Genomic DNA, 10,835 nt, shown 5'->3' with positions numbered 1-10,835 from the left:
ATATGAGAAAATGTACCTCACATCCTTATCAATAGCATGTGTTCTCATTTCAATTCAAAAGTGTGTGAAATTTTTGAATAATTAAGATGTGACAATTTTTGCCCTCTTTTTTTTATTTTCTTTCATAATTTGTACAAACTCTAAGAGTCCTAGTTTTTGTAAACTTAAGGAATAACCACACCCACACAATTCTCTAATGCACGCACCACTCTTCAAGTGACTCTAACTTTTGGCTAGCTTCAATTCTTTTAGATGCTCTACCACTTCACACATCCAGCAGCTAAACATATTTCGAGGCCTAAAGCAAATTCTAGATTGAGACTTTTATGAAGTAATTAAAATAATTTATTATGATTTTATAATAAATATTTTATTTCATATTTGTTTAGGTATTGTTAGTTTTATGTAAGATTTTATTATTTCTAGTTTTTGAAAATCCTCTTTAGGTGAAGCAACAATTATTTGAACTGTTAACATTATGCTTAAAGTCACATATAAGTATCTTTAGTCAAGAAAAAATTATTTATGCTTTAAATTTATAGATTTCATGGTTGTGCCGCCCATGTTCACATATCGTCCTTTAAATTATGGAGGGATATGACTTATTAAGAGAGCAAGCATGGGTTGAGATCATCTATCATGAATGGTATTCCACTCATATCTAAAGCCAATCAAAATATGAGATTTTGTTATTTTTTATTTTAGAAATTTTCTTTTATTCATGTGACAAAATGTGATAAGTTTGAGACAAGGAATGAGACATGGTTTGAGACAGATGATCCTTGTCGAGCATAGATATTATTAAGTTCATTTCTTCCCATTTTCATTACCCTTTGAAAATTAGCACTCCTTTTTTTCTTCATCATTTCATAAAATTCAAAGTTTATTTTCAATCATTTTGTTAACCATTTTTTTGAGGAAAATAAAAGAAAAGTAACTTTCAATTCTAAAATAGGATATTAAATGAAATGATCGATAATATTTTAACTTTAGTTTTGACATCAAATTTGCTTTTTGGATTCTATAGTGATTTCCCTCAGTAGAATTGTAATTAAAATGAGATATATTTTTTTATATAACCAATAATATTTATCACCTTATAGATAAAATTTTATTATATATATATATGACTTGTTATCAAAATTTTAATTTTTATATGTTTTCTCGATTTTGAATTTAATTAAAAATTGCTATGAGTTTCAGTAGTACTGATTTTTTCCATTATGATAACAACGTTGATTGGGTGAAGCATTATGGCAAGGATAATAATAAGATGTTCTTAGCAACACTTTGGTGGTCCTACGTAATAGAAATTTTTTCTGCATGGCAGAATAGAAGAAGATTATCCCATTTCTCACCACTTCAATTCATCAGCTCATTATTCAACATAGACAAGGATTTTTCTTATCTCGAATAATGTCCTACTTCATATACTAAGTCAATCAGAGTGTTACTTTTTATTTTTAAAAATAATTTTTTTATTCACATATCACATGTGATTAGCTTAAGACAGGAAATTGGACACGGGTTGAGACATGTGATCTCCATCCATCCAACACATGGTTAGATGGCACGAACAAGATGATGGTTTTATTGCACTTAATGTTAATGGCAGTTCATTAGGAAACTGGTTTTATGGGATGAATGGAATTCTCAAATAATTTTCATGGGGAGCTAATGAGGTTGTGATATGGATTAATCTTGGTGTGAGATTGTGGCTTTAGAAAGGTTCAATGCTATATTGATTCCATGGACACAATTTCATTGATCATATCCGATTTTCTTTCCATACTGATTCATCATCACTACTCAGCCATTATTTTAAGCATCCAAAGTCTTCTAAAGCTTGAGTACGTGGAAGATTAGTGTTTGCCAGTTGCCACATCTTGAGGGAGAAAATTCTTATGCAGACTTTCTAGCAAATATGGGAGCAACGTCTTAGCTTCTATTACCTTTACTATTCAGCTCAAAATTATGTTGTTTGCTAATGTCATGGGTATGTGGTTTCGTAGGACTTAGTCTTGTTTATTATTCAGATTTGTACCCCAAAAAAATTAAAAATTGTAAACTTCCGGAAAAAAATATTTATCTAATAAACATAAATAGATAACTAATATTAAAAGTTAGTAAGTTACTTAGTAATTAGTTGTGTCGGTTACTGTACATATTGGAAAGATTTCATATTCAATTAATTTATCTATAAAAAATAGTGCTTGTTGGCATTTGTACAATACACAAAACAAAATTTCAATAGCTGCCAAGAAGTATCATGGTGCTAATATTTATTGCCATGAGTAAAAGTAAAATAATGGCATTAAGGGGAAAAAATAATCTACTCGCACTTATTTTCTACATGAGTCAAGTGCATTAGCAAAAATGGTAGAATTATCTCAGATTTTGATATTTATTTAAGAGACAATAAACATACATGCATCACCAAAATCAAATAATTTATTGCTAGATTTAGACTGATTAATAGGAAGGTAGAAGAATTTTCACGAAATAAAGATAGAAAAACGTTACATGTTTTAAAATTTATCTCCTGCAAATCTCACAATATTCCTTCGTATACCAAACATATAAAAAAAAAAGAAATAAGAAATGGACGGAGTATATTGCTGAGCAAAAGGGTCAAGCATGACATTTCATATGAATTGATAACATAAATTAAGATAAGGTGTCTTGTCTAATCATGGAAGAAAATAATTGTTGAAAGCTTAGTTTAGGTCCCACTCTTCTTTCATCAACTTTCCTCTCTAGCAAAGATTTTAATAAGGTCAAACATATAAAAGGGGCACCTAATAGTTGGTCTTCAACAATAGCAATAATAAAATTTGAAAATATGTGAAATAATATAATTTTGTTGTCACACAATTATCTACTTCTTCTTAAGGCAATACTTCAACCTTAAAACCTTTTGGTAACATGGTTTTCCATTTCGGGTAACTTGACTCATACAAGCAACCCCTTTCAGTATGATTTGACATTGAAACCGGTTATAGCCGGTCCATGAGAAGACAAAAATGAAAAAAATGGTTCCCTTTTGAGCTCGTTTCTCAACCAATTATTAACTGACACATGTATTCCTTTCCTACACATATTCCTTAACACTATCTCTCCCATTTTCTAGGTCAAGGTTTCTAATCCAACGGTTCATATTGCTTTGTTTCCTATGACTGAGCTATTACATTGTGTAATCGTTCCATGTTTCAGTAATCAACAGTTGGCCACAGAAGACGTATATTATTGATGATATAATAATTTTATATTCATGTCTCATAATATAATAATTTATCGAGTTTAATATTCATGTCAAATAGTATAATAATTTTATATTATTAATATATCATTCACATACTAATTATATTAATTTTAAATATTAATGTAATATAAATCATAAATAATATACTTACTATATAAAAACTTTAGAATGGCACTCATAAATATTAATGACTTGTTTACTTCCCAACTAGCAGAGACATTGATGAATTCATGCATTTTCACCTACTTTAATAATTTAATAAGCAACAATGATAGTGTAATTTTTATACTAAAAAATATTATTCATCATTTATATGTTATTATTGTTGATTTTTAAATAACATTAATGTAAATAAATGATTAACACCATATTGACAATATAAATTTCTTTACCCCAATACTACATATTTATTAAACTTTTTTTGCAAATATTTTCATACACACTTATGCCTAGACCATACTAGAAGTAAGAAATTATAACGTTGGAAATCACTCAAATCACTATCATTAACTTTTTCAACAGAACTGTTTTTTTCTAGTATACCATTTTCAATTTATTTCTTCACTTTACTGTATAATTGTTTTTCTCTCTCCCCAATATTGTAATTTTTTTTGTCTTTATGATAGTATCCTCACATCGGCCGGAGACAATTTTGTCCGAGCCGGGAATCTCCATAGGTATGTGAGACTAACTCTCCCAGCGAATATTTTATTCATCCACAAGATTCGAACCTAAAATCTTGTTTAATGAGAATTAAATATGTATCATTTGAACTAACAGATGTTGGTCTCCACATTATTATAATCAATAAAGAAGTAACTGAATTTTAGAATGACAATCAAATAAACTTTTTTTTATTAGTTTATGTTAATAATTGTTCTTAGTTTGATATAGTCGTATCTCTTAACGATTTTGATTAAAGTAGTTTTTATAAAAATTATTTTATTAAGACATGTTTGTATAATTTAATGTATATTTGATCTCATCACCTAGTATATATAGAACCTTTTGTTGTTATTGTTGTTATTATTATTAATGTTATATGACCTCGCCTAACAGGATAGCAGCTTGATTATTATTTTTTGTAAAGTTAGACCAAATTGATCACTAGATGTTTATATTAGCATAAGAAAAATGAAATTCCAGTATTTTATGTGGACTTTTTAAAACTGGAGTTTTTCTCAAATTTTTACAATTACTAAAAAAGTTTAAATTAATTTTTGAGTTGAACTAGACCCAATTGTTTTTATTTATTGGATATATCTACCCTTAACTGTGAAATTTATTTGATTACACAGTGTACTTTGACCACGACCAATCACCTGGATTAGACCCTATTATTCCAATCGAGTAAAAATATGATCGATGAAAATTTCAAGTGTGTAATGATATTGCTTTAAACTACCAGAAATATGGCTGAGATGGCAAGATCCTCCACACTATACTTGTTATATATAATGACAAATATTTTGTCTATAATGTTTTTGGTATTAACAAGTGTAGAGACAAAATAGTCCCCTTCTTTCGGGAGTCATGATTGTCTCGTTCAATAAGTGTTACTACTAAGAATCGAATCATTGATATTTTAATAATCCTAAAGATCTAATATGATCTTACATCATTAAATCAACACATTTTTTTTAATGATATTAGTGGAATTGAAAGGAAAATGAGTAGTTAATTAGTAAATTCTTGAGTGACGTATGATGCAAGAGCATGAGTGGAACTTCTGTGAGAGAACAATAGTAAATGTACAACAAGTATAAAATCTATTAATTAACTGTATAAAGTTTTTACAATGTGAACACATCATCTATTATTGACTTGTAATACTTCTATTTGAAAGTCCATAATAATTAATATATGAATGATGAAGATACATATTAAATCGAAGTAGAAATAGTGTGGAGAAATGAATGACAATATAAAAATGTGTACTAGACTAACCCAATTGGTGAAGATGCCATTTTGGGAAGAACAGAGAGAACAATGGTTGGTACTAGTTTTGGAATGGTGGCCCCACTTTTTAAAACGAGAAACCTCGGTTTTCCATGTCCTCTAGTACCAGTTAAAAAGAGATGCATCACGCGCCATTGCTGGGCCCTCTACTTCAATTGCATGTTTTTCATGTTCCTAAACTGCATTGCAAGTTACCAACACTTGTTCGTCAAAGTAGGAAGCAACATCTTGTGTTTCAATATTGTCTGTGGAAAAAAAAAGAATTTGATTTCGTGGAACCAAAATTTGAATACGGTGATCAATGATGTCTTTCATGTATTTTAAGGAAATATGTAAAAGAAAAGAGTTAACCTACGTGATTGAAAATTCGAATTTTAAGATCGAATCACTCACAATTCTTAAAGATAAACAAATTCATGTAATTCTGACAAATAATAAGATCAAACATTATAAGAAGAGTGGATTGATTTAATTAACCTTTGTTGCAAAGGTACCATTCTTAGTTAGTTTATTAATTATTTAATATTTCCCTACATAATCATACGATGCAAACCCCATTACCTGCCTATTGAACACTTAAATCATTACATTCTCTTACTAAATTTGTTTACTGATAACAAAAGTTATATATCACTTATAAATTGATTATTAATAAATAAATTATCACATTCTTTTCCTTTGACTATAAAGGTTTAGAAAGAGCACATATCAATTTCCTCATATCACATTTCATGTTTCATAGATGGTGGCAAATAACCTCTAAATCTCTAATTAGCTAGTCCATGAACAAAGGCATTAGTGATAGCTTTCTCAATTACAAATTAATCTTTAATAAATAAAATATTATTTATGACATATATTAGTTTTATGACACTTCATGTTTCATAGATGTTGGCAAATAACCTCTAATTAGTTAGTTTTATTAAAGTGTAATAAATAAAATATTATGATTGCTTTCATATTGTAAGTTGCGTTCCAAGTTGCAAATGTTTAACGTGCAAGAATACTACAGTCTAGATTATGGTTTTATCTTTTTATTTTTATAGAGTTTGAAAAATGTAATAATAAAATAAAAAAAGTATAGTAAGTAATATTAGTTTATCTTTTGTTTTTGGATGGGTACGTTGTCGGCAAAGATGTACTAGGTTTAAGCATAGGAAACGTGGAGGCCTCTTCTCCATGGAATAGTCCTTTATTCAATATCTTATCCCTTGGTTTTGTCAAACTTTTCAATTTTTCACATTATTTTAATAAAAGCATTAATGTTATTTTATTCTGATTATTCCATTAAAATATAGCAGGTAGGGTAGTTGTGAATAAATAAATATTTGCTGTGTCCTAAAGTCGAATTATTGGTTTAAGAATCATACTGTTTATGTAGATGTGGTGAGACTGTTCCTTATATAATAATGATTGATTGATTCCATTTGTGTGTGCCTTGTGCCGTGCAAAGAGGTAAACAAGATAAGGCGCAGACTAATTTGGATCCTCTAGGTACAGGAGAATCCAATAAATTGTAACATGACATGTGACGTTCAAAAATATTCAATGATATAGATTTTAAATAATTTTAAATTAAATTTTTTTAAGTTATCAAATTATTATGGGCTTCACATTCCAGTACCGGAGAGGATCCCAACTCGGCGCAGACGGTATCAACAAACCTACCAATAAAACCAAAAGACACCTGGCACTGTTTTTTTCTTCCTTACAATTAGGACACATTAATTAATTAAAATATTGTTACTGTAAATGTTAATCACTCACTGACTAGTCATATTTACATTACTTTCACATTTGTTAATGTTGTAGAATCTAAGGCATATAAAAAAGGAAAAAGTAAAATATTCTAACGTCAATGGTACACTCAATAAACGTTAACCCTTTATAAAGGGCATTTTCTTCTTTCAAATTTGTGTATAACTGATAATAATTTTATTTATGAGAAAAATATGTATGTACTGACAATATATGAGTTTTATATATTGTCATTGTAACATCTATTATTGATATTTAATTATTGCTGATTTTTCAGAAAAAAAGAAATCCAAATGAATGGTGGATGATGAAGTACATATATATAAATCTTTACACTGTCAGATAATCTAGTTTGAAGTTCATCCTTCCCGCTTGGTAAATAATCCATTTAGTTTAATAATGATTTGCATTCTCTTGATTAGGAAAGAATAAAAAATATTATCTCTATTTTTTAAGTATTTTTTTAATATTACTAAAGGAAAAATGGATTTCTTAGACAAAGTCATAACAATTATAAGAGGGCTTTTGTTCAAAACCATTATAAAAGAAATATTAGTAGGTTTTCTTAATTTAAGGCAATTATCTACGCCAATATTATGAATTTCAGAGAGAAAGTTTGTGACAAGAAAATACAGTTTTCCATACAGATTCCTAAGAGATAAGTGAACATATTTTATATTTATTATTATTTTTTAGTATCATGCATAAAATAAATAAAATAATCAAAAGGTACCCCAACTTTATAATAAATGATTAATGTCAATTTATGGGAAAGTTACACACCAAAAGGTACCCCAACTTTATAATAGCGAGAAATGGTTATTATTATATTTATAGTTTACATTTTTAATCATAACAAATACTTAGTGAAATTAGTACTTGAATTTCTTTGTTTATAATTTCTATGCCTAAGTCATCCTAAAAATTAACTCAGAAAATATAACATATACAAGTCTTACAAAAACTATATTTAATAGAATTAACATATATATATTGTGTCTATAAACTTTTTTATATTATCAATGTTTCACTTATCATTTATTTATATTACTTTAATTTAAGTAATTCAATAATAATTAACATATGAACAATGATGTATGTGATTTTTCTGAAAATATTAGATGACGGTGGTGGATGACGGTAGTGACAAGTGAAAATAAAATAAAGCAAAAATGGCCTCACAAAACTTTACAAGGGAAATAAAAAACAGGGCTAGCAGAAGAAAAAGCCCAAGTCCTTGGGTGGAAAATAATAGTTCGTGTTTAATCAGTTAAAATATTGTGCCACTTGTGATTCCTTAAAACTAGAAAATTAAACAACTAAATGCTTTGCTTTGCTTTTAAAGTCTGCTAACATTTTCGGAGGATACATTTATTCCAAGAGTAAGTTTTAAACTTACTTCTCATTTCAGCTATCAATTTTAGAAAAATACAATAACTTAAATTAGTGAGTAGATCTAAATAATTAGATTTCCCTAAAATTGATAGCTAAGACGAAAAGTAAATTTATTCTTAGAATAAATGGAATCCAAACTCTTCTTTAATATCATATCATTATAAGAACTCCAATAATGCAACTATGCAGCTGACCTTCATAAATATCATTATTCTCACAAACCTAACACACTATATGCAAGTTGCCAACTCTTAATGTTGTTTACACTATACCCAACTACAACTATGTAGGAATGAGATCAGTTGTCCCACTTTTTTGCGTCTCATTGTGTTCCAGTCCAATGAAAATCTGACACATACTAGAAAAGAAAATTAAAACAAATATAACATAACATTTTTATGTGATTTAATGAGATATAATTGAGTTGGGACATGGGGTCGGGAAGATTTCGGAACAGAAGATCCTGGTTCAACTACATAGTGGCATAGGTGTAGTTGACAGAGAAATAAATAGCAAATAAGACTCCATAAAATATAAAAATGCAATATTTTTAGAAGAATTTGAAACAACTACCTTTATGAGAAAGAGAGATGTACTTACGCTTCATTTATGAGTTAAATTTTGAAAAAAAATGAAAAAGAAATAAAAAGAAAATAGAAAAATTCAAAGCCATTTCCATGCCTCAATGAAATGAAATACTAACACTAATTACAAATAAAGATGACGGCACCAAAATATTTTAATTTTGGATGAGGCAAAGTCACTGTAAAAACGTAGGAAGCATGGATGGCACCTTATTAAAATATTCAACAATTTCCATTTACATAAGGTGCCATATTAAAATCTCCAACTTCACATGAATCAAGCCATTCACGTAACTGTTAGGTCCAGTGTCTACGAATATATTATAAAGCCTAAGAATTATAGAATTTTTTTGACACACAACACCCTTAACATATACATTGGTAAGTGAAATTAAATAGAGACATGCATGTTAAACATAATTGAACAGAAAGGAATGGAAGTAAAATATTGACAATTTTTTTGTAATAACAAGGCTATCTCCTCAATTTTTGTGTGTATATTTATCTCTATCAACAAGTATCACTTATATAAATTGAATCATTGACTTTTAGTCTTTCAAGAATCTAGTGGATTTATACTACTAAACTAATACCTTATTGGTATACTAATAAAATGATTTAATATGTACATTGACAATGTAAGTGTTTTTTACATTATCAGAGAATGACCACAATTCATATGTTGACTACTATTGACTTTCAAACAAAAGTAGTACAAATTAATGGCGGATGATGTATTGACAGTGTAATTTTTTTTACACTACACGATAACTTAATTCCTAATCAGGGTCAAAATTCAGAATTAAATCACACAAAATTTACATGTATCTTTGGACTCTGAACCTGAGTTATAGTTCATGATTTTCTTTTCACTCAAGACTACATCATATATGATGCAAAATTCAATTGTTGGCGATTCTATGAACCTGCTCAAGTAATAAACACACCAAAAATTGGTAATTGACAAGCACAAAAATAACAAAAAGAACCATAACAACACGAGGGAAAAATAATAATATTAAATGTTGATCTTGCGTACCGAATATGATCCCACAATTAATAAATTATTGAAGGAGCATAATATTTCGAGGAGGCTAAGATGCCACGTCTATAAATAAACAAAGGTAGAGCAACTATCAGAACAGAACCATATCAATATTAATTAATTATTAGTAGTATTTATTGTACCTGTGCTTATAAGTTATAAATGAGATTCAAAGGCATTATTAAGCAAAGTTCAGAAATCATTCAACTTTTTTTATATTTTGATCAAGTCAGGTTGTAAGTAACCATAGGTGATAGGATCAAATAAATTATATTGGCTCAATTAATTTGTCAATGAAATCATGTGGCATAGTATCACAAATAAAGCATGTTATCTAGTGGAATCTTAGGATTTTCGCCAGTACAAAGCTAGAAGACTCATAGGACAGGCAACTAAGTCCCAATTATTTGACATTTATTATGATTGAAAATCACCATTTTCCCAATTATTTAGAATCTATTTGTAAGTTGAGTGTTGAAGAGGAAAGAAGAGAAATGAAACACTTGATATTCATAAATTATATTTGTGAAATGACTTCAGATCATTCAATTTCTCTTAATTCACCTCCAAAATTCAACCCAATTTAGTTTTGGAGGATAAAGAAAATGGAAAACTTCATAGTATTCTCATAAGTATATTTCATATCTCTGACTCTGGAGTTTACTTTTCTCTTCATTCTCCTAAAAAATCTAACTCATAAATGGACCCTAAAAGTTTATTTTTGAGTTGGGTTTTAGAAAGTAATAAAAAAATAAGGATTAAGAGCTATAAAATATAAATGCGAAATGACTCTGGAGCCTCCTCCACTATTCATTCTCATTCAAAACTCAAC

Source organism: Lupinus angustifolius, chromosome LG10 (assembly GCF_001865875.1).
Source record: "Lupinus angustifolius cultivar Tanjil chromosome LG10, LupAngTanjil_v1.0, whole genome shotgun sequence".
Classification (NCBI taxonomy): Eukaryota; Viridiplantae; Streptophyta; class Magnoliopsida; order Fabales; family Fabaceae; genus Lupinus; species Lupinus angustifolius.
The sequence above is the reverse complement of the archived record's forward strand: the minus strand, read 5'-3'. Positions refer to the sequence as shown.